This window comes from Nyctereutes procyonoides, unplaced genomic scaffold (genome assembly GCF_905146905.1).
Source record: "Nyctereutes procyonoides isolate TBG_1078 unplaced genomic scaffold, NYPRO_anot_genome, whole genome shotgun sequence".
Lineage (NCBI taxonomy): Eukaryota > Metazoa > Chordata > Mammalia > Carnivora > Canidae > Nyctereutes > Nyctereutes procyonoides.
Window position 1 is genome coordinate 57,636,568 of NW_026575135.1, and position 25,243 is coordinate 57,661,810.

The 25,243-nt window shown below is 37.5% G+C and overlaps 1 protein-coding gene across 1 annotated transcript in view; it reads right to left on the reverse strand.

Moving 5' to 3' along the window:
* Positions 1–18,509, reverse strand: part of CTXN3 (cortexin 3) — a 30,137-nt gene extending 11,628 nt beyond the window's left edge. The window contains exon 1 of the mRNA XM_055302331.1: positions 18,460–18,509. The gene's annotated coding sequence lies outside the window, so the exon portion shown is untranslated. The remainder of the gene's footprint in view (positions 1–18,459) is intronic.
* Between the last annotated feature and the right edge of the window lie 6,734 nt (positions 18,510–25,243).

Here is a 25,243-nt window from a genome sequence, read left to right on the forward strand (position 1 = left end):
TAGGTTGCCAGGTCCAGTGTATCCTTTGGCCAGCCTGCACGATCATGACCTTGGCAGGGACCCCACCCCACGCAGGCTGCCAGAGACCACTGATTGAATAATGACAGACCTTTGGTGAGAGAAAGTTGTTATAATTCTATGGATTCTAGTTACATGGCACAATCCTTAAATTATTTTCCTTGGATAGAATGCCTAAATAAATTTGGAAAATGTTTAAGTATAAAATTCATCTTTTTTTTTTTTTAAGTACTTCTCTGGAAAGAATTCAACACAATCCTTAAGATGGAACATCCTTGTTTTTTGGCAACTCACCACTTTCTTTGTTGAAGTGGAAGCACAGTTAGCAACAACACCCACCCACCAAATGATGGGGTGCATGATATTTAAAGCTCACTCTGACGGTGCCTGTCAGCTTTGCTGTCTCTTCGGCTCTTGCGAGAAGCCGGCCATTACCCAGTAGCTGTAGGGGACTGGAACAGAGCTCATTGTCTAGGAGGCAAATCTCCATCTGCTGGCAGCAGACAACAACCCTGGATAGACCTCAGACCCAAGATAATGTAAATGCCGAATGCCATGATCTAATGTCGCAATCAAATGCTTGACATTAGGAGCTAAACTCACTGCAGGTCCTTTCCCTCTGGCATTCCAGATTTTTAACTGAATTTCCTTTCTGATGAGTTTACCTGACTGTATTTACACACACATACACACACACACACACACACACACACACACACAACAATGAGACATATGAAATCCAACAGAACACTGTCAATACTAACTGGTCTCCTTTGTGCTCTTCAGCCGACAGCGCTGGTGGATGAGTGACCTGTCTCAGTAATGCCAACAGAGTGTGGTTCAGGGAACATTCTGGCCCCACCCATACTTATATACTTATCATTCCATGGGGTGAGAAAGCACTCTACTTAGAAATAAGCCTGAGTTACTAGGAGCTCACCCTGCCCGGGAGGCCTCCTCAGATATTGTTTTACCCTATTGACTCGTAGAGGTGGAAGGGAACACGAGAGGCCATGGCTGCCCTGCAGCTCCTCTGCAGCCTGAAACCACCCCAGAGAGACAAGTGCCTGGCCTATTTTTAAAACTCTCCAGAGAATTAGATTCCATACCCCATTCTGACAACCTCTGTTCCAACTAACTCCTCCATGGCTTACTTGGCCTCAATGGGATGGCATATTTCTTCTCATTCTATCCTGGCTGCAAAAAAAATCAGTCATTAACCACTGCACAATTTTGTGAGTGTGCTCTTCCCCTGACGAAGCTGAACTAGGTAAACCAAAGGACATTCGGTGAAGATCCTGCAGCCAAGTTTGGATATTCTTTTGTAAGATCATTGCCGTTGAAATGATGGGAGTGAGCCCTTCCCCATGAAGCCATATTATGTGACTCATCCTGAATTTTGAAACAATGAATAAGGATTGATGAAAAGTCGAGTTCCTTGAACATTTCATAGTAGGTCCTGTTTCTTTAGACTTCAATGCTCTCTTTATCTTCCCTCTAAGTTCTTCCCCAAATGTCCACTTTCTGGTCCAGTTTTAAATCAGGAATCTAGAATGCTACACAGACCTGTACAAAGCTCAGACTAACATGGATTTGTGGAGAATAGGATGATTTCATGCTATGCTTCTCTAACACATTCTGATCCCAAGGTTACTCTTGGGTGTTAATTCAGCACCTTCTTTTTAACCACACAACATCCGGAGTCAATATTATCAGAAATCTATTTTAAGAACTTTTTCTACATTCTAACTGTGGGTCTCACCTTGAATATTATTTAGATTATGATTCTTCCCTTAATGTCCCATGCTGCACTTTTTCATAAAGTAATGGACAATGAATAAAAAAATAAAAACAAAAAAACTGCTTCACGAACCATCAAGCTTTATGCCAACACAAAGCTGTTATAATTAGCATCACCATGGTTGTGTTTCTAATTCTCAAAATTGAATTGATTCTTGATATAATCTTCAAAATTGAAACATGATTTTCTTTTCCCATTCATTAGTAGAATCCTTGTAAAAATCTATTTTCTTCCTTTATGTACATTTTTCTTTCATGTAGTCAAGAAACATTCTCTAAATTTATTTACTCAGCATCAGATATGTTCTGTGTTGGGTGGGGAATGAATGAAAACTATGGAGAAGTCAGTGCCTGAGTTTGTTCAGGTTGTCACTGCACAATTCTGGGAGGTTCTCTGGTACAGACCCGGAGATGCTCCACATGGAGCAACAATAGCCAAGCTTCTGGGCAGATTAGCCCACCTCCACTGCTTCCCACTTCCTCACCTCCCCTTCACTGCTTAGCCAGCAAACATCAGAATTATGTTCTCATATCTCTATAGGGCTTGATTTCACAAGGCCATCTGTGGTTTCTCACCATCACAAGCAAAAAAAACAAAACAAAACAAAAAACAAAAACTTGCAGCATTGATCTTCCTTGCTGTTTGTGGCAACACTGGACATAGCTGACCACTCTCTTTAGGAAAGTGCTGGATAATAGGACACACAGAGGAAAGGGGAATGGCAAAACCCATCTCTCAGCCCTCTTCCCTCTTGATCCCCTCCTCTCCCTTGGTGCCCCCCTTGGTTCCACTCTCTCAACTATCTCTCATTTGCCCTTAGAGGCTAACGTCAAGTTTAACTCATGTAACCACCAGTGAATATGAAATTAAGGATGGAAAAACAGGCAGGCTAGGATTCATGTTAATAGGTTCACCACTTTTAATTCATAAAAAAGAATTGAAAGTCAGTTTATGTGTTATTTTTCTCTCTTCTTAGTTTTTTTAAAAAATCAATACAACATGTAATAATAAAGTTGCTTTTTTTTTTAATCAAGATGAGCTCTATTTATAATATCCCTCTGATGTGCCCAGTCTAAATGTAAGTTTATTTATCCACTCAGCTATCTTCACAGGTCAGTGAACATTCAAAGCGCAAGGGAGCAGTAGGGAAAGTTTAATAATATTCACACCCAGCCTATAAATTAGGACCTATATTCAAGCATTATTAAAAGCAAGCAGGTTAAAGTCCAACTGCAAATTGGCAGCCTCCTGGTTTGAATTTTCTTTTTTCTTGAACACGTTTCTGAGCACATCACATCTGTGGTATGTTGAATGCTCAATTAGTAGCTGATGAATCTGGAACAAAGTAGTATTCGAAATGAAATGAGAAACAAACTACTTCAACTCCCTGGAAATGTATTTGGAAAGAAGACAACACTGATAGAATGTAATATTACAGCTTGCCCTGTAAAATGAACAAGTTTGTTCATTTTTTCCTTTATAAGTCAAAATTAATAAAGCATCAAGGAAGGAAATGCATCATGAAAAACCCTGTTCTATTTAGAGATAGTATTCGCAAATTTTAAGATATTAATTCTAGTTACAGCATGAAAGTATTAGAACATTACTATGGGTTATTCACTGTTCAAAAGAAATTCATACTGAGGAGTTAACAGCCTGGTGGGTAAATTTATTCTTTTTATATGCCTTGTACAATAATAACAATTTTCTTAATGACTTTGAAATACTTAATGCCTTTAAAGTGTCATATAAAGTGCCAATTAGAGTTTTATACAAACCATCCCTCTCAATTTTTATGCTCTCATTTTGGCACTATTCTTTCTGTTCAACAGCTGCACTGCAGAAGGGACCTCTACTTCCTGGACACTTTGAGGGCTGAGCAGATTAAAATATTAAGATGATTTAGAAAATTAAATAGAATAGGCCTGAGAATTACTGACCTGTTAGCCTGACTTTCCATACCTGATGAAATTCTAGAACTAAAAATCTCACCACTGAAAATCAATTTGAAAACATCCAGAGGTGGAAACTAATCATACAAAGACATTTTTAAAATGCTGGTTAAAAAAACTTATGAAAAACCAATCTCAACTGCTGATATTTCAACCTGTGGAAATGATGGAAAGGAGGTTGAAGAATGAAGAAATAATCATAAACACAAGTTATGATCTATAGTTGCTGGGTGCGAATTTCAGCTGCCTCATTGCTACATCTTTCAAATGATATAATCGATTGCTGCTTGAAAAATCATTTAACTTTACAAATATTCCAATATTCTAGTGGGATCAATCAAAAGTTTCAGTCACATAGTATATTATTTTAAAAGGCAGACTTTAGAGGCAACTGGGTGGCTCAGTGGGTTAAGCATCAGGCTCTTGGTTTTGGCTCAGGTCATGATCTCAGGGTCATGAGATCGAGCCCCACTTCCAGCTCCAGAGTCAGTGGGGAGTCTGCTTGAGATTCTCTCTCTCTCTCCCTCTGCCCCTTGCTCTGTCTAAATTAATTAATTAATTATTTTTTTAAAAGGCAGACATTGAGTACATCTTTCTCTTCCAATCCTACATTTCAAGCTTTGACACCAGCCTACCATCTACAGTTTTGTCTTTAAATAATATCTATTACATACTTTTATATAGTGTGTGAATAGTATCTATCAACTATATTTCTATTATATGGGATATTAAATTACTTCATGAGCTTGTTAAGATTTGAGGGGCCCAGGCTCACATTTTTTAATTTAAAAAAAAAAGATTTTATTTTATTTATTCATGAAAGACACAGAAAGAGAGGCAGAGACATAGGCAGGGGGAGAAGTAGGCTCTCTGCAAGGAGCCCAATGTGGGACTCAATCCCAGGACCCCAGGATCACACCCTGAGCCGAATGAAGGCAGACACTCAACCATTGAGCCACCCAGGCATCCCATAGACTCATATTTTTTAATTCAGTAAGGCCAAGAATCTGTATTTTGAGTAAGAAACCTGTATGACTAATGATGTAGTGCATGTGAAGTCTACATTTGGAAAACAATAAAGTTAAATGCTTTTTTTCCCTACCTGATTGGCCAAATTAGGTATTTTATTTTACTTTTTCATTGAAATAGAGTTGACAGACAATGTCACATTACTTTCAGGTGTACGACATAGTGATTACACAGTTCCATCTGCCATCTGTACACTCTGCTCTGCTCACAACAAAATTAGGCATTTTAAGTCCTTGAGGGAAGAGCTTTACGCTTCAAACTGAGGGTATCCCAGACCTCTTTAATTAAATTCATGGACCCATCATTAGAACTATGCATATACTATATTCTGCCTAGAGAACCTCTGCCTGAAATTTCCATTCAAACTATAACCATCTTCTCTTTCTTCCTCCCATTCGTTCTTATCTCCAATAAAGTGACAGTGAACAGTGACCAGAATAAAAGCCCATAGTGATGAAGACAACAGAGTGGAACGAGAGGCAGAGAGAAGCTTGGTCTATTCCAGGGACAGGAAATGAACAGAGGAGAGCTACCTGGTGAAGCAGGTTCAGACATCATGCAGAGGGGGTGGCAGCAGGGATGGGGTGGCTGAGGAGAAGTGGAACTACAAATAAGAAGAAGTGCCAAGTCTGGGGATGCTGCCTTCTGAGGTTGTACAGCACCTTGATGGCTGGGAATCCTAATGTAATTATCAGAAGAGGCATTGGCAAAGATTGAGCCAAATTGTCACTTAGGACAGCAGGGTAGGAAGAGCGAATGTCAGCATTGACAAAATAGACAAGCATGAGGTCAATTTGTTAATGAGAAAATAACCAGAGAAGTGAAGAGAGCAACTGCTAAAATTTTGCACTGCCTGGGGTTAGACCCAAGAGGTGAGGGTAGCGCAGGGGAGCACTACTTTTCATTATAAGCCTTTCTAAGCAATCTGACTGTTTAGTCGTGTGCATATTGTTTAACTACATGCAATTTCACTTCACTGAAACTATCAGAGTAGCACAGACAAACCATTAAAAAAGAAATAAAGCCCTCGCTTGAAACCCAGGCAATGAGTCTCTTGTGATGGCATCTTAGGGGCCAGCCACAAGTGATCAGAGAATTCTTTGAGGACAGAGGCTTTCTTGAACACCTGAATCTCTCTTCAAGGGCTGTTGTCTGTTCTGCTTATAAGTAAAGCTTACTCCATCTAGGAGCTCTTGGAACATCTTGCGTGCACTTAAAATGTGATTTCTTGTAATCACATGCAATGCAATAAAATCTAAACTATGGCCCTCATTTCCCTCTATCATTCAGACATCATCTATTTTTATATGTGTTATGTATGTATGTATTTATTTAGCTAACTTCTGTTATGTGTGTATTTATTTAGTTAATTTCTATTACTTTTTCATTAATTTAAGTGTATATATATTTATACCCCATTAAATTTCAGAAACATTTGAAGGAAGCCATGAGTTAGATTATATGTCCTTAGTGGTAGCCGAATATAACTTTTATTATATATTCAATGAATTTTCCCCTTGCTGATCTAAAAAAGGCTGGATGTATTTCAAATTTTTCAAATTTGAAAAATAAGATCTTTTTTAGAGTGGTTACTTAGTTGAAGCATGAGACACCATATTTAATCTTTAAAAAATCTTGTCTTTTATAAACTTAATTTTGCAGGAATTGTAGATAAATAAACACAATAACATAGCCACTAAGAAGTTCAGTGTACATTGCTAATACCAAGTGAAAATGCTTTGTGGGTAATTAGTAGAGATTGAATATTAATTTGGGAAACATTTTCAAAGAGCTTGTGAAAAGGGCAACTCTTCATTTGGAATACTCAGGCACAGCACCTTTCAAATTACCTGAGGCACAGCAGATATTAACTAAGTCTCACTTCCATTTGCTTTCATCCTCATGAGAATGCCCTTCAGCATTACTTTTAGGAAGGGTCTTTGCTCCTGTTCTCAACATTTTTCTTAATTCAGAAATGGATATAGAATCAATTGAGAAAAATGAACATTTAGTATGGCCAATAGCCCTGCAATTGGTATTGTGTATCATGAATATGGTTAGGGGCTTGGGTCAAATGCCAATACAATATTCAGTGAACTATGGATTACTAATGTGTAAGCCAAGAAGAGCTGTGTTTGCAAATGAGGAAAGGATGAAGAAAAATCTCTATCATTCCCTGCACATGCCTATGTTTCTAGGCCAATTCAGGATGGCAAAGTGGGTCATTCATCATTAACAGTCACCCCTTCCCTGGTCGTGCCTTTGAAAATTAGCCTCTATGATTGGAGATGAGCTTTTGCTGGCTCTTGGAACTCTGTCTTGACTTCCATCTACAGATGGAGTGCATGCCTTGTCTGTCTACCTGATTACAGCTCCTTACATCTTTTCCCCCCAAAAAAGCCTTTCTCATTCTCTGGTCCTGTCATTCCAGAACCACATCTATTTATGTAAAATAATAAATTACCCTTCTCCCATCATGGATTGTCTGTTCAAAAGCTACCTGGCTCAGGAAACTAAATACAACAAAGAAGGATAATGGAACTTATTTTTGCAACTCCAGTCAACAACAAATCTTCTTATATTTTCTTAATACTCAACACCACAAAAGCAAAGTAAAATATTAATTAGGATAATTAGAATAACAATACAATCACAGTAACAAAATTCAGCAGCCTTATACCTTTGGTATCCCTAGACTCTGAACACTTAAAATGGCAAGAATTGTACACTTTTACATGTTTCTATCCAGTGAAAATAGTGTGTGTGTATCTGTGTGTGTTTGTGTGTGTAATCACTTTCTGATTAGACTATAAGATACTTGAGAATAAAGGAGGCTGGGCCTCCTATTAATTAATTTATTAATTTATTTTGACTGGCTATGATATTAGCAGAAATAACAAATTTACCCACAGACTTCATTCTCTGTTGTCCTAAGTAAACATTATGGTTGTATTTTTTCCTACTTGTTTTCTCTTGCAACATCATTGTCATACTTTGCCTGCCATATTAAAATAAGTCTAACCAAGCATAACCATTAATTACTAGCTTCCAACCAGTAATCTGCATTTGTATAGTTAAGATGGGCTAGATAATGCTGTGATTAAAGAACAAACACATTTTCAGTGGCAAAAAATAACAAAATTTATTTTTTGCTACATGTTCATTAAGGGTCACTCGAGGATTCTGCTCCAAAGTGATAATTTTCCTCATTTCAAAACCGAGACAAAAGGGACAGCTTCTACCAGCTATAGAGGTGGAGGATAAAGAGAGCATGGTAGAGCATGTCCTGGCTCTTATGGCTTCTATAAGGTGGCTTCAATTACATGGACAAAGCAAATATCATGGCCACATCTGAATTTAATAGGAGGAGAAGTATAATTCTTTCCTAGGAAGGAACATGAACTCTGTCAAACAGTGACAGTCTACCATTACATTTAACTATAGTTTTACTCTTTACATAGTGACTGTCCAGAGATTCCGAGCCCACGATAATCTTTCTCTGGCATATACTCTCACTCATCTCAGCATCCTTGAGCTTCATCCTGTACCAACATTATCTCCCATCTGGTTACTGTTCCAGGTCCCCCTGACCTCATTTGGGTCTCCTGCTTCAGCCTCCCTGCCTCCCCTTTGGTTCTAGCCTCAGCTTGGATTTTGTTGCCTGGGTTTATTTGGTTTCTGTAGTCTCTGATCTCTTGGGTCCTCTTACAGATTATGTCTTGTCTCCTTTCTAGCTTGGCCCAATAAGACAGTCCACTTAGCATGATGCCCTTCCAATGCAGTCCAAGAACTCTTTGGCTCTTTTGTAGTGAGCAAAGTCACAGCCTGATGTTTCTGGATTCCCCTCCCACACCCTGACTCCACACCTAATGGGTCAAGTATCACACTGAGTACCTCATAGGGGCCATACCATCCCAAGACACCTAATATAATTATTCCAGTTTCATAGGTACATAGAGACAAGATTTGGGGAGTTGAAACGATTGCTTAAGAACACAAAGATCACATTTAAAATATTTTTGCCTACCTGTATTCTGTATAGCCTCAGATACACAGACATGACCATGTCTCAAAATAATTCAAAAGTTTGATAGGGGACTCTGGAAAAACACTCATTTCTTAGTGGACAGGGTAAGTAGATGTGGACATACAAGAGACTGCATCAAATCTCAGTTTGAGCATTCAGCCTCTCATTTGCAGGAATGTCTTGTGCCAGCAGAAAGAGGGAAGAAGCATGGTGTGGGTGTGGGTGAGAGGTAGGTGGGAGGCAGTGAGCTGGATCTCCACAATAAGGCACCAGCCATTTCTTGGGTTTGTGATCCTTAGAGAAAAGATCACAAATTTCACCTACCTGCAATGTTACAAAAAAAGTTATTTTTTTTAGATATGAGATAGTATTTGTCTTTGTCTTCCTTGTCCTGCTACGCCATGTTTTACTGTTTTGTTGGTTTTTTTCCTAATTGCACACCCCTATGGAATCCTTGTAACCTCCTTGACCTTGGCCATGCCCTCTCCTGGATGCATGTAGAATCAGACTTTTAAAATAGCAGCAACAATTCTAATAAGATGGAAGTATCAGTTTAGACTGCTAGAGACTCCAGAAGACATAAACATTGTTTAATGGTTCTGCGTCTTCTCTGTCCTCTGAGAACATAAGCCTGATGCCTTCCTGAGTGCAGAAACAAAAAGCTCCTCAGAGCAACCAAATCAATCAATCAATCAATCAATCAAACAAACAACCTCACCTAAAGTTAGAATTCTTGATAGTAACTGGCCTATTTACTTTCCTGTGTAGATTTAAGAGTTTTGAGGTCATTAGGGGTTTTGAAGGGGCCACTATATGGCAAGACCACTAACCCAACTATTGCACAGCTGAGTTCCTTGGTCCTTTGCTACCTATTCCCACTCAACTGAGATAGTTGCATTTCCCCTTGAGTTCAAATAGTGCATTATAGGTCCCAACTGAGCATAGCACTGGGAAGGGGTTGGATGAGAGAATAGATTGTCTAACTTATAAGTCCACAAAATTATTGTAACTTGATTCAAAGAAGAAATCCCCATCAATATTTTTCATGTTTGTGTTTAGTATTATAAAACCATTTCTCAAAACTGTACTCTAATTAGCTCAGAACAAAAAGAGAGCTCCACACTCCATCTCAGTGATGTTTTACTGCAGGAGGTATCAATAAATAAGGCAATCAGTGTTGTACTGGTTTAAGAATATCGAGTTCCTTTATTTTAGGGAAAACTTTTTGGGTCTCTGGCTATATATTATAACCAGAATGTAAGCAAGCTGCAATTTGGAGGGAATCTTATATAATTTTGGACTTGATAACTCATTCAGAGCAGTAAATCTACCACTGAGAAAAGACAATTGAAAGTTACTTGAAGACTCCTGGGTCTTTTGAGTTGGGACCTACGGGAGGTAAAGAAGAGCAGAGAGGCCTGAAATCTGCATTCTTGCAGTGGCTGTGTGACAGTGTCCTAAGTAAGCTAGCTCTTGGGTCTCACTTTCTCAGCTATTAAATTAAGGAGGTTATAACTAGACCTAAAATGTTATGATTCTATGTCTATCATATGCACACAAGAAAAATAACACTACTGTCTTCCCATGCTTAGATGAGCTTCCCAGAGCACTCACCATCTCCTTTAGGATAACTGGAGGGAGGCTGATCCCTTTAAGAACTCCACCTTTCCAGGTAGAATGGTTCCACCAGTATTTCAGGAGGAAAATTAGAAGGAAATTTTCATCTAAAGGTTGAGGGAGAGATTTCTTGAGTGTTTTTGGATGTATTTCAGGAGGAAAACATCTGCAGTATTTCCTTACAGACAGTTTCTCTCAAAGGAAGAAGAAATGGGGTAACTCTACATTATGATTTGCCTCAAGTCTTCACCTCCACAGGCAGAAGTCAGCTGTTGAAATCTGAGGAGTAAAGCCTCAAAGCATGGCAGGAGGTGGCGAGGCATCTTTTCCTGCTGCAAGAACTTTTACCCAGTTCTAACATGTATGTTTGCTACCCTCTGGGGGGCAGAAGAGACAATTAGGTCTGTTGTAGATGAAGCACAATCACAACATCCATACACAGTCCTGCCTTTACAATTGAAAACATCGAATATGTGGAAGTATTTTCCACAATCCTTTTGAGTATCAAAATAGTTTCATGTTGCCTGTAAACCAATCATAGGGAATTATACTGCTATTCTAAAATACTTGAGCTATCCTCTTAATGGTAAATGATGAGAAAGAAAAATTCAATTCTACAAACATGTTTTCATAAACACAAAGAAAACTAATTCAAATCCATCATGATTTGAGTAATTGGTTCAATTCAAACATAGTGGTTGGTAATAGCACTAGCTATGTTTCTTTCAAAGGCTACTATTTTTAAAATGAAAATAAATTCAATGGATTTCAAGCAGAAGCATATTCTCCGAAGACCTAAATATAGAGTCATTTCAGAGAATAATTAGAAATCATGATGCTTTCATCAGTACTTTCAATGGAAAGTTTCTCATGATGCTTTACTAGATAAGTTTTTGCCTTTAGGATTCCCCATAAAATAAGTAAGTACCTATATTCAAGCCTCTTTACTATGTTGAAGTCTGGTCATATTGAACCATAATGTAATTTCAAAATTATTTCTATTGCTAGCAACTGTCATCTGTGTTGGCTTCTCCAATTCTCTGACCCATCTCTTAATCATCTCCAGAAACCACTCATCCACCATAGTCTATTCCTCAATTAGCTTGACCTGGTCCCCAAATGACCCTCCATAAAATACACAATCAGCAAAATCTTATATAAACAATTCATATATAAAACTTCACTTAAAATATTACACTAATAGATTATAAACATATAAAAGAATGAGGTCTAATGGAAGGGCAGGAGTTCATAGTTAATGTCAACATAAGACATAAAGCAATTTAAATAGTTGCATTGTCCTTCCTCTCTCTCTTTCCCTGTGCCTATATGCTTACATATGTAAAATGGGGATAATAGTAGTACTTACCTATCTCCCGGGGTTGTTGTAAGGATTAAAAAGAGCTTTAAAAAAAGCTTAAAATTGTTCCTGGCACATAGAAGTATATGCTATTATATAAGTACAAGCTATTATATAATCATAAATATTACTTTCATCTTTTGTCTTCTGATTGCACCAATGATAACAGCACATTTTCCCATGATAAAATACATTATAATTTTTCATTTCAGCATAAATCCAGCAAATTCAAATGCAAGTATAATTTTAAAACCTCCTGCCTACACTCAAGTTGGAATGGAAACCTTAAAGAAATATTGAGGTCTATTCTGAATCATTAATGTATATGTCAGAGTTATTTTTTCTCATATCTTCACTATATGCCAAAGGCCTTAGAGATGCTTTACATGTAATAATTTATTTAATCCTAAGTATTGTTAGCTGAATTTTGCAGCTAAGACATAGACTGATTATATGACTTGCCCAATATCACACACGTAGAAGGCGATGGAAGAAGGATTCAAATGAAGGCAACTGGCCTCTAGAGGTCATTTGATTATCCTCTCTGCTATTCTTGATACGGATGGAAAATTCCTCATTTCAGTTCCTGAGATAAATAACTACAATTGTGTAATAACAGACAAGTCAGTTTTAAAACAACAATTCTTGGCAAAATTGCCCAAATTCAGATCCTTTACAAGGGGCACAATTCTATTTAATGGACAAACTCATGGAATCTCTGTCCTGTCTCCCTAATTACATGTGAAGCCTTGTATCCTCCATGAGGAGCCTTCTATCCTCCAGAAAATCAAATGTAGTCAAAGGCATGTAAGAGGCCCTCCATAAATATCTGGGCTTACGGGACACTTTCCCATCAGACTCTAATTCCAGAATTCGGTTTCAATGAGGTGATTTTTCCACTTCTGATTTAGGACTGGTTTCTCCCTAACAATACTTATCCCCTGTACCATACATCTGGTCAGCCTACCCTGAGTTCACTGGAGGTCCCCACCTGGCAAGGCTTTGTCTTTATTCTTCTCAAAGACATCTGCTCTCTCTTGCTTTTAAAATTATCAGGCATCTGGGTGGCTCAGTGGTTGGGCATCTACATTTGACTCAGGTTGTGATCCCGGGTCCTGGGATCAAGTCTCTCATTGAGCTCCCCATAGGGAGTCTGCTTCTCCCTCTGCCTATGTCCCTGCCTCTCTCTGTGTGTCTCTCATGAATGAATAAATTAAAAAAATAAAATAAAATAAAACAAAGTTATCACTCAACACTTGATGTAAATCTGGAGCTCTCCAGAACATGTTAGCTTAAGAGCCGAAGCTGTCAGGTATAGGGCTTTAAGATCTTTCCAGGAGCCCTGGGCTGGGCAACATAGGTCATATCATGCCTCTAAGGCCAATTTCCTTGCAGGGATACAGTGGGTTATGTTAATATATTTAACCTGTGTCCAACAGAGACCTCTAAGTCTAGACAGGTAGCTTTCATTATATTCTACAACAATGCAGTGGCTGTGATAATAATAGAAGCAGCCCAAAGTTCCCACTCAAAAATACAAATCCCAATTCTGCCAGTCTCCAAATTCTATACACTTGGCTAATTCACTAATGTTTCTGAGCCTCAGTTTTCTCAGATGTAAAGTGAGGATAGGTGTGCTAACCCTCCCATCTTCCATCCATGAGTATCTTCTTGCACTTTATCAAACTCCTGGTGACAACTCAACAGCTGAGTATGCCTTTTTCAAAGGCACACTGTATAAGGAGATAATAAGAAATCAGGCTCATCATACTTGAAAGCTGGTTCTTTTTCTCCCTTTTTCCTCTTTTTTTGAAACATTAACCTGGCTACTGGTTAATGTAGCCAGGACTTTGAGAAACTTCAGGGGAGTGAAGCATTGAAAATGTCCATATGAAAGCCCAGACCAGCTAAATGGTGATTAAGACCTGTCAAGGGAAAAGGACTGCATTGGGTTCATGCATTGTGAGTGTCTCAACCTCAAAGAATAGGTGCCATTGAATGCAAATGGCTAAGTAGGTAGAGGGGAGGAGAACTTGGAATTTAGAAGTCAGCTATGTGGGAGAATCTTCTGGAAGCATTGCCTCTCTGCCCACCATTCTTTCAGGTGCAAAAGGAGAGGCCCACAGTCTTCTTCAGACCCTGAACTGCCAGAGTTTCTACTGGGGACGTGGAAAAATTATTCTCCAATTCTGTTAGCAACACACATTTTTGGATATAAAGCAAATGTTTCCTATGGATTCAGTTTTCTTTTCTTTTTTTGCTTTCTTTTTTTTTTTTTTTTTTTTCCAGTTTTCTTATTCACTGTGGAAAGAGCTGTTTCTTTCGGACTCACTGTAATCGTAGAACCACCTTTGCTCACTCCACAAATATAAGACGTCTTCAAAACTGTAAGTACTATTAACTGATTATGGAAAATGCAACCACTCCAAGGGAGTTAACTCAATTCCCCTCAGGGCATCACTTTCTTCAATGTCTGCATTTTAGAACTCACTATGTTATATGATAATTCAGAAATCAGCAAACTTCTCCTAAGTGGCCAGAGAGAAAATATTTTTGGTTTCGTGGGCCAAGCAATCTTGGTATTTACTAGATCTCAGAGCATGAAAGCAACCATAGATAACACATAGGCAAATGAGTATGTCTGTGTTCCAATCACACTTTATTTATTTATGAACACTGAACTGTGGCTATCATATAATTTTTCAGGTGTCACAAAATATTATTTTTCATTTGATTTCTCCCCTAATCATTTCAAATTCTAAAACCATCCTTGGCTCACAGGCCACACAAAAACAGGTGGGCCAAATCTGACTCCCAGGCCATAGGTTCTCTACTACTGTTTTAATTCATCTCCTTTGAAAGCCACGACCATATTTTCCTCAACTAAATACATGAAAATCAGATGTTTCTAATATCAGCAATGAATATAAATGGTAAGGATCATGGGAATGTGCAAACCAAAACAAGGAAGGAGAGAGGAAGGACAGAAGAACAGGAATATAAGTAACTGAAAGGTCACATCTTTAAGAGATGATTGAATTGGACTGTACTACTGTGAGAACATTTCTTGATAAGTTATTTGGAAACATTACTTTTGTTTTTTACTTTTAGAATTCAGATCACAGTTGAACGTGGATTGCTCAGCAGTGCTTCAAGAGGCTGCTCGGGCTTTGCCATGATTAGCATCAGAACTGAAAGATGGGATACGAGCCATGATTGTTAATGGAAGCAACAGCTTTGTCCCATTATCATTCTGCATGACAGAAAACAAATCCAGATAGAAAGAAATCTCAAGCTTGTTTATGTGTCTTGACTAGCCTTAGCATTGAAGAGCATTTTCAGAATAATTCAAATAAACAGACATCTCTCTAAACCTAGGAAAAAATCTTGAGATGAAGAGATTTCTTCAGAGTCGCACGGTGCTTGTGGGTTTCAACAGGACATCTTTTACCCCAATGAACTCAGCTGATAACTTGTGGTGTGAGTTTATCTGGTGCCCAGGGGAGAAATGGACTCAGGGCCAGTTCAGAAAGGTTCCTGCTTATTACTATCCTGGTCTCCATGGTTATATTCTTTCCAAATGAATATAAAGATCCCTAGGAGAGCTAAGGCAAGGCATTAAGACAAAATCTTTTACTTTCATATCTGTATGTTTTTTTAAAAAAATCACACTACTTCAGCTAGAAATTCATACAAATGAGTGCCTATCTACAAGTTTCAGGGCCTCTAAAACTTTAGCAACACCAAAGACATAGAAACTCTAGATTATTTTCATTCTAGTAGGAAAAGTCTCAGAATTACCAGGTTAGAATAAACTTTGGGTATCATGTAGCATTCCTCAACATTTAGTTGAACAATACTTAGGTCATTTCAGTTAGAAGAAAACCCCAAGTACCCTCCACACACATTAGGTTTCCTGTCCCAATATTTATGGTCCTCCCACAGTAGATATTATTTTTATGCCTAATTCACATACTGGAAGGCAGTTCACCTGTTAGACCCTTTTTTTTTGTTTTGTTTTTTTTTTTTTTTTTTTTTTTTTTGGAAACTCACTGATGACTATGCTAGCCCACAATACCAACAATAGAGGAAAGAACTTTGAAAATTTTGATGAGTTTGTAAAAACTTTGAGTTTTTTTTCTCCCTCTACACTAGTGACTAACAAAAGCATGGGAAATTTTGCTATAGGAAAAGCCAGGCATGAGGATGACTCAGAAAAATCCAATCAGAAAGTATGGTCCTGGAACACTCCTCTTCTCTGGAAATTGAAGTGAAAAATAAATTTAGTTTGTTTGATGTCACTCAGGAGCAACCAGTTTTGAACCTGCAGCTTTTTGTTTAGCACAATATAAGTTCATTTTCTACCTCTCCTAATGTAAACTCTTCTTTCATCTTCCTTAGGCCAACCACTTCCATCTTCTCTCTTCAAATATACAGCTCCTCCAACAACATACATAACCTAAAATCTTGCTAGCTACCACTGAAAAAATGTGAGAGTATCTTCCAAATCTACTTCTTCTGAATATGTATTCTCATGACTCTTAATTTACCTAGTAGAAAAGTAAATATCTACTAAAGTAGATAGATTATGTCACCTTTTTTAATGATATGTGAATATTTATTTTTTTTTTCATGTGAATATTTATTTAGTGGAACTGTTGAATGCTTAACATGGCTATCTGTACACAGATTTTATATTTTACATTGAAAGTTAGGGTCACATAGGAACTGAGTTTAACTTGTTTCCCAGAGTTGTCCCTAGACATTTTCTTCAGGACTGGCCCTTTGTCTTGTCGGTTCATGTGCTAACTTATAAAAGAGCTTTCTATAGTTCCCTGCATCAAAACTTAACAACTTTGGCCATGCCCAGGTGGCTCTGTTAGTTAAGCATCCAACTCTTGATTTTGGTTCGGGCCATGATCCCAGAGTCATGAGATGGAGCCCTACTTGGGGTTCCGCACTCACGGCATCTGCCTGAGATTCTCTCTCTCCCCCTCCCTCTGCCCCTAACCCTGTTCCCTCTGTAAAATAAATCAACAAATAAAATCTAAAAACAAAAAAAACAAAAAAAAAAAACCTTACCAACTTCATTAGCACTCTGCTCTGAACTAGCTGTTAGTTAAAAGTTGGGATAATTACAATGATGTTAATGGATATTAATGTCTTAACATATTACTTTCTCTGGAGTATTGTGCTTTAATTAGGATTATATTGAAGAAAATCAGAATGGCAAGAATGAAGCTATATCAAAGATGAATTGCAGGCAAAGAGGAAGATCTTTTTCAACCTGACAGCTTTCTCAAGGTTCTCATAGACAAGGAAACAGGCATCTCACTCCCCACCAAAGCTATAGCATAAATAGCCCAGCCCAGAGAAGCCCTTAACACACAGTCTTGATAGTAATGACTATACACACAGATTGTAAGTGAAAAATATTCATGGCAAATAGTATACACAGCAATATTTTTAAGGTTATGATTGTAAAGGGCCTCTTAACATAATAATTATAAAAAATGAAAAAACCTCTGTATTGAACTTATTTAAATGATGCAGTAATTATCTGAACTTCATCATATTGGCCATATGCTTCAGCTATGCATAGGCTTATAAGCATAATTAGTCAATTCATGAATTGCAACCCACTTATACTTCTAATAGCAAAACTTAATTTAAAAAAATTTTCTTATATAAGTGGCTCAGTCTTATTAAGTAGGTCATTAGTTGCACTGAGAAAGGGGAAAAAATCATTTATTTGCCTTTCAAGTAGCTCATATTTCAACAGGCTTAGTCAATGTTTGTCCCTCTGTTCTCTAATAAAGTCATTAGCAAATGTTTCTTAAATATGTGTTGCAGCCTAAGACAAAACAGTGGTCAATGACCATATCAAGGAAAAGTAGTTAGAAAATTCATAAATCAGTGTTCAGTATGTATTCCTGTGATTAAAAGGGCAAACAATTTTCAGGTTAGGCAAAACCACTGGCCTTTATTACAGGTATAAATATTTGAGATTATTAACTGAACTTGTCACTGCTATTAAATTCCTATGGGTGCTCAAAATTTTAATGAAGGCAGAATATTTTTGCATTAAACAAACAAATGATTGACAATGAAAATACATATTTAAATGGATCTAAAGTCATAAATGTGTTTAGGTTATCCCTAGATCCAAGTAATAACAAGAATTCCTTTTTTTATGGAAGCCATGCATAAATATATTATTTATTTAGATAAGCTTTCAGGAAAAATTTAGAAATGTCTTTAGAAAAAGTGACATTGTTGCCATAAATATATTTCATAAACATATATACATATATCCAAAATATTTATAGAGGATGACTGCTCACATTTTTAATTATATTCACTGACTTTTCTGGAGAGAAATTCTGTTGGAATTCACTATTTATTGCTTAAAATGTCTCATTTATTCCCACAGATTCATTCAGAAGTCATTTATTTTAGTAATTATAGTTGAAATAGGGAATATAAGTCTCTCTCTCTCTCCCTCTCTCTTTCTCTCTCATTCTCTTTTCTTCCAGGTAAGAAGGAAAAATGATTTGAGGAGCAATGAAGAAAATCTGAGCTTCCTGCATGGCAATGCACTGTTCCAATCTGCCTAGAAATACCATTTTGCATCTAATCCTTAAGATACTTGTACCTGTTCATGCTTGCTTGTTGTTAGTTGACAGCACATGACGATCAACAAACATTCTCATGGATAGCTAAAAGAAAAAAGAACATAAGATTTAACATGGCCACATTCATTTCTAGATCCCTTGTCGGACTCTTGGGAGCAGTGCACCTGGTGATGGAGCCAGACACAAGAACTGATAAGTGGCCACCACATTCGGACAGACTCCTTCAAGACACAAGCAACAACAGGATAAGGACATCCTTTATCCAGACTTAGCTCACTTTTCCCTGGAGTAAAGGGACCCAGCCTCCTTAAGACATATCGAGTATTTGTTCCAGAGCCCTGCAATTGCTCTAAAGAAACTAACTGAGGTGAGAATGATTCAGTATACCACTAAACTCTAAAATCCACTCTTTCAGCAATAACAAATAAACCTTTAGAGTCTGGTCAGGGAATGAAAAAGTCCCTTTACATAGAGTACTCATGGTTTTTATTTTCATGCCAGGAAGGCAAACTTGACAATTTGGAAAAGATTATGTTCTTTCAGAAGGGTTTAGATTCCAACAGACAGCAAGGCGGAATTCCCTGTCACCTCAAGGCAGTGCAGCCTAAGCTTTCTCTATGATTTTGCTCTTTAAAAGTCCCTTTTAAGATAGGATAGCTTTGAGAGCTTCCCTTCCTTCTCGCATAAAATCAGGTGAGGAAACCTCAAAGCCTAAGGTGTAGGGGTGTGGGAACAAGAATGTGTCACCTCTTGACACTGGGCATTCCAAGCTTAGTGTAGAAGATGAAGCTACAGCTCATCAGGGGATTTTCCACAGCAGCTGATTGGCTATACACTGGCATTGTGGTTGTGTTATTCAGAGTCTCTTCTCTTTTATCTCTCTGTGTCCACTAGCACACACACAAGACAGAGAAAAGCACGAGAGACACTCAGCATTTGAGCCGGGCTGTGGGTCCTTAGAAGGGGACAGTGGACCCACCGGGGAGGCATCGGCACGTGAGCCACAGCTCCCATCAGGAACGCTTCTGGGGTGAGTGGGTGCAGTTGTGCAAGTGTGAATGAGAAGTGGGAATATTCTAACACTTCATTTATGGATTTCACAGCACGGCAATGGGGAAGTGAAAAGATTATTCACAGGAGGCTCACTAAAGTTTTCTTCTATACTAATGGTATTCCAAGAACATATTCACCTAAGTTATCTTGAATAATGGGAAAAATGTTGGAATGGATAGCATTAACGCTTTGTGTGAGTGTGTGATATCTATGCACATTATAATTGTATATCATTTCAAACATATATAGAGTTGCAAATGAAAACACTCTAAGTTCAAAAAATAAAAAGTAAAAAATAAAAGTAATAAGAATAAAAATGATCTAAGTTCAAATAATCAAAATACAGCGTGTATATTAATCAGTAAATTTACACACATATGCATATAATATGTGAATCCATCATATGCATGTTATATGTATATTATCATGTAAATGCCCATTTATTTGTTAATATGTGCACTCGTATTTATATATACATGTATATATAGTCTGATTATTCAAATCATTTTATCTTAACATTAATAGGGCCATTCAACCTTCCTCAGCAGTTTTTTCCTTTCATTATGAACCTAGAACTTCTTAATGATGAGGAAATTGAAATCTCCTCAACCACTTTACATACACTAGAATCTTTAAATTAGACTTAAAATTTATATTCCAAAATATAACATATCATAAAATCATCCTTTCCAATCCAATCCAAAGTGGTAGTGCTAATAACAGAGTTGTATATTACACAGGTACTTTGTTCCCTGAGTATACACACACAGACATGCACTCAACTGAGAGACACGTTCAAGTGCCTTTGCACACTGGAAGTAAAAACACTCACCCTCTCAATCTCATCCCCCAGGTATGGCTCGTCTCTGGGGGAAGGGGGAGAGTAAAGAGGAGGTGGAAACCCTAGACCTGACTATTTACCCAAGAGACTGAGAAGGAATCTCCAAGGGACACAGATAGCCTAAAAGTAACTGGCTAAAAAAGTTCTGTTCCTTGGCAGAATAAGAAAACAGAAAGATTCTATTCCAAATTCAGAATTAAAAAAATAAAAAAAGAATTAAAAAATAAATAAAGTTGCATTTATTCTTCATCCCTGATGTTTATGACTATAAGTCACACAACCAATTGTGAGATTTTCAACTTCATTCACATAGGAAGATTCAGTTCATACTCAGAAACTTTGGGAATATCAAATGGTACTCAAAAGAGTGGTTGTACATGAGATAGGAATTTTGCTGGGTGAATGCAAAATATAAAAGTTCCTATGTCTTGAAAAGTAAATTTTGATAGATCTTCTAATTCATGCTTTGTGAAAGTTACTGTCTGATAGTATCACAATGATCTTGTCCTCATTGTTGATTTTCAACTAAATAACAGGATTAGATGATATGTTTTCTAGACATACCAAAGAGACTATACAAAATTGCCCATGACAAAAACTATTTTCTTGAGGATAAGCCACAGAAGATATCAGCTAAGAAATACATTTTTTCAATCTGGATGTTAGGATTTGGGACAAAACATAAATGCAGAAACTACTTTGTCATGGGGAGAATGCAAGTTCTCTACATAAGCAATTAATTCAGGGAAAATGCAACTGAAATATTTCTGATCTTTCCTAGTCATGTAAAAATAAATTTAAATTGATTTTTTCTTTAACAAAACAAAAATCGTCTCTGAATGTCATTAGTAACTTTTATATAAGCCGAAGAAAATCGTTCTCATTTTAATAATTCCCATTAGTTATCATTATGTCAAATCTCAACATAAAAATTAAAGAGAGAAGACTTTAATGAACTGAATAGATTAATTTTGACAGCACTGTTCAAATTGTGCAAGGGAGAGCATGGATCACAATCAATTAAGAAGAGAGAATGCCCACCATCATACATGTGGAGGCATGTCCTCCTTACTGAGTTGCATTGTGGCTGATGGAGCCATGACACGTCCCCCTGATGTGCTGAGGCAGAAAGAAAAAAACAATATTGTCACCGATGAAATTCTCAAAGACATTCCCTAATACTCATATCAACCTAAATATTTGAACAACTGACTGTAGTTAAACTAAGTAGCATTAATTTATACAAAATGACATATACCAAGAACAATCTAATAACTGCATATTTCTTTGACAAGATCACTAGAATTCTAGATCTTTAGACTAATAAGTATAGGGGCATGCTTTTGGAGTGGCCCGTGGAAGGAATGGCAATGAGAAATCTCCCAGACTTGAACTGAAAATCACGGATTCACACAGAACACCTCAGTTGCCAGTGTAAAACCAAAAATTCTGCGTTCTTCAGCATAGGTTCTCCATAGAAAGAGCAGGGGATTCCTTAAATCAAAATCAAGCTACAGACCTTGTCCTTTGTTACAAAGGCTCTGTTCTCATCCACTGCTCTATTAGGGGAGAGATTCCTAAGCTTCCAGATTTCTTGTCAGGAGTGACTTTGATACAGCACTTAATTCCATGAGGCATAATGATTGTGATCTCTTAAAATAAAAGTGGCAGTTTGCCTGGGTGGCTCAGTCGGTTAAGCATCTGTCTTCAGCTCAGCTCATGATCCCAGGGTCCTGGGATCGAGCCCCATGTTGGGCTCCTTGCTCAGTGGGAAGCCTGCTTCTCCCACTCCCTCTGCCACTCCCCCTGCTTGTACTCTCTCTCTCTCTCCCTCTCTCTCTCTCTGTCAAATAAATAAATAAAATCTTAGAAAAAAATAATAAAAGGGGCAACCAACACATTCCCAGAAAGATACTCAACCCTCATTAATTGAAAAATAGAGTAGAGAGTGAATGGATATAAAGGAGATTTATTCTTATTCAGGCAGAATTGTTTTCCTCCTCATTCTTGTCTATGGGAATACAAGCTCTTACCAAGATTTCAATTTTTAAAAATGACATCAATTTTTCGCATGAACCATAATACCTTATTACGGCATCATTTGTTCTCAGTCATATATCATCATGGATCTCATCAGTGGTGTCAGTGACTTTCACTATACCTGTCTCTTCCCTCCGGGTTGGGGCGGGGGGCAGGGGGAGGCTGGCAACAGAGAAAAGCACTCTGCACTGTCCCTGGCTGCAAATTTTCCATCAAAAGCTGTGGCCCGTTCACCCTACATGATGGAATCCCTCCTCACTGTTGGCCTACAGGTTCCCTTTCTCTCTCTTCTATGTTGGATTTCCTGTTTCCTGTGTTCCATATGTTTTTCCTGCACCCTCAGTTTAGGCAGATCACATCTTCTGGAAAATGATGTCTGTCATATTTGATAGTATTTCCCTTCTGTCCTCTCATTGGATTTACATTTTGGATCTCTATTCACTTCTACATGGGAAATAATAGTCTTTCTGAGTCTTGAAGGCACTCTCCATTTTCTAGCTTACAGAGTTGATATGGTATTTAACACTTTGTATATGACTTGTTTTTCCATCTGAATGCCTTGAGAATTATCCCTGTGCCCCATCTGAAGTCTCATACTGATGTAGATCCATTTTCATTCATTGTTCTGGCCTTCTAAGAGCTCTTTTAATTTGGGCATTCATGACCTTTTGTCTCAGGGAAATGTCTTCAATTATATTCTTGAAGATTTCCTATTTTCCATTTTCTCTGATCTTGTTCTTTTTAAATTTCTATTATTGTATACTTAAATTTCTATTACTATAGATTTTCTGGACTGTTTTCTAAATTTCTTATCTCCTCTCACCTGTTTTCTGTTGTTTTTGCTCTATTTTCTGAACTGTTTCTCTGACTTTATTTTCAACTCTTTGCTTTTTTACATTTTAACCTCAAAAAATGTTTTTTGTTTTCTGATTTTTTTCTAGCATCTTGTTCTCAATTCATGGTTGAACTATCTTCTCTCAACTCTCTAAAATACTTTGGAAGATGTCTTTTTCCTCATCTGTTTCTTTTTCTGCTGAGTTGTTCATTCCCTGTTTATTGCTTTTTTTTTTTTTTTTTTTTTTTTTTTTTTTTTTTTAATCTTCCACCTGGGAGGTCTTCTCTGGTTGGAAGCTCTGGACACATGTGTGAGGCTTGTGGACTTTGAGCTCCATTATTGTGTGATGTGGGTGGGCCATTTGTCAGAAAACTATGATGTCAGTTACGTTAGGTCTTTTAGGCTGCTCAGACTGCCCACAGGAGAATCTTTCTGTATCCTATTTGAGTGATGGAAGCCTAATGGGGCATCCAAGTACTCAGCATCCAGGATACATGAATTTGCCTGAGCCTGTTGTTTGCAGGGTAGACAGCATATCCTTCATCTGGAGATTAGTGGTCTAAGCTTCCATTGCTGCCCCCTTTCTAACCTCCCCATTTTGTTGCAGAATGCCCTTGAAATTTGCTGCCTTAAAGTATTAAATGTGAGGAATCTATTTCCATCTCATTGACCACATCCACTCATTGACTCATTTATTGTTTAGGTATAACAGAAGAACACATAAAATTATTTCTGCATACAGATGGGAAAACTGTGTCTCAGTGGTAGCACAGGATCTTCTAACCAGGAGACTTCCCTATTTACCTGGAAATTGTCTTATTTCTCAATTTGTAACCCACTTTCAAGTTCCAATGCCAGCAAACTGAAATTAAGCCAGTGTTTGTGCAAAGTAGGCACATAAAGTTATGGCAATGTTTAATGTAACCACAAGCTAAACTTGTGCTTTCTTTTAGGGCTGTTGATTAACCATAGCCTTCTTTTCCTTAAAGAAATTAGCTAAGGATACAAAATGTTAGTGCTGGTAGCAATCATAAGAAACTCTTGAATAGTTCTTGACCATCGATCATTTATGTGTTAATTTTTCAAACTAAACAAATATTTTCCTTACAGCTTCCCCTTAGTCTCGATATTTTTATTTATTATGATTTTTCTCTTCTGTTTGACATTTTCTATTAGAGTCTTTTCATTTTCCTTTCTTCTACTCCTCCAACTTCTTTTCTACAGTAGTTTCTCTTCTCTGTTTACAGAGTAAACTAAATGATCAGTGACATCTTCTAGCCAACAGAGCTCCACAATTATCAATAAATCAACCAATAAATGATTGTCTGAATAGATTGTGTGTGTGTGTGTGTGTGTGTGTGTGTGTGTGTGTGTGTGATTAGGAGAATATAGAAATCCAGGAAAAAAGGCGTAAGAGGTATAAGAAGCCTTCTTCATGAATATTTTATGGCTGCAAATTTCCTCCATGCAAACCAGTTATGCTAAATGTACATAAAATATAACATAAAAATGTGGAAGATGGATCCCTTATTAAATTTACTGCAGCTGGCACTTTGCCCCAACACTGACATTGTTAGGGATGATTAGCAGTACACAGCATCCAAGTTTACAATGTCAGGGGTTACACGCTTGTCTAGATGAACAGAAAGTCATTCTGATCCTCTTAATATCATTAACAAAAAATAACATGCTGGCAAGATTGGGGTTTGAGCTTCTGTCCTTTATCTGCCAAATTTCCATTTTAAATGTAATCAGAACATACTTTTAATACTGAAAGCAGCTCGGTAATAGCTGACATTTATTGAGCATTCACTACAAGCCATTCAGTGTAAAAGAACATGCATTATCATATTTCATCCCTTCAAATCTCTGTGAGGTACTTGTGATTACTCTGCATATTTTACAAGTGGGAAAACTGGCTCTTAGATTAATCATGTGCCCAAGGTCACAGAGCTGGAAAAATGTAAAATCTAGTTTTCATGGCTCCAGTGTCCATGCTCTTAACTACGATGACCTAGTGTCACCAATATTGAAT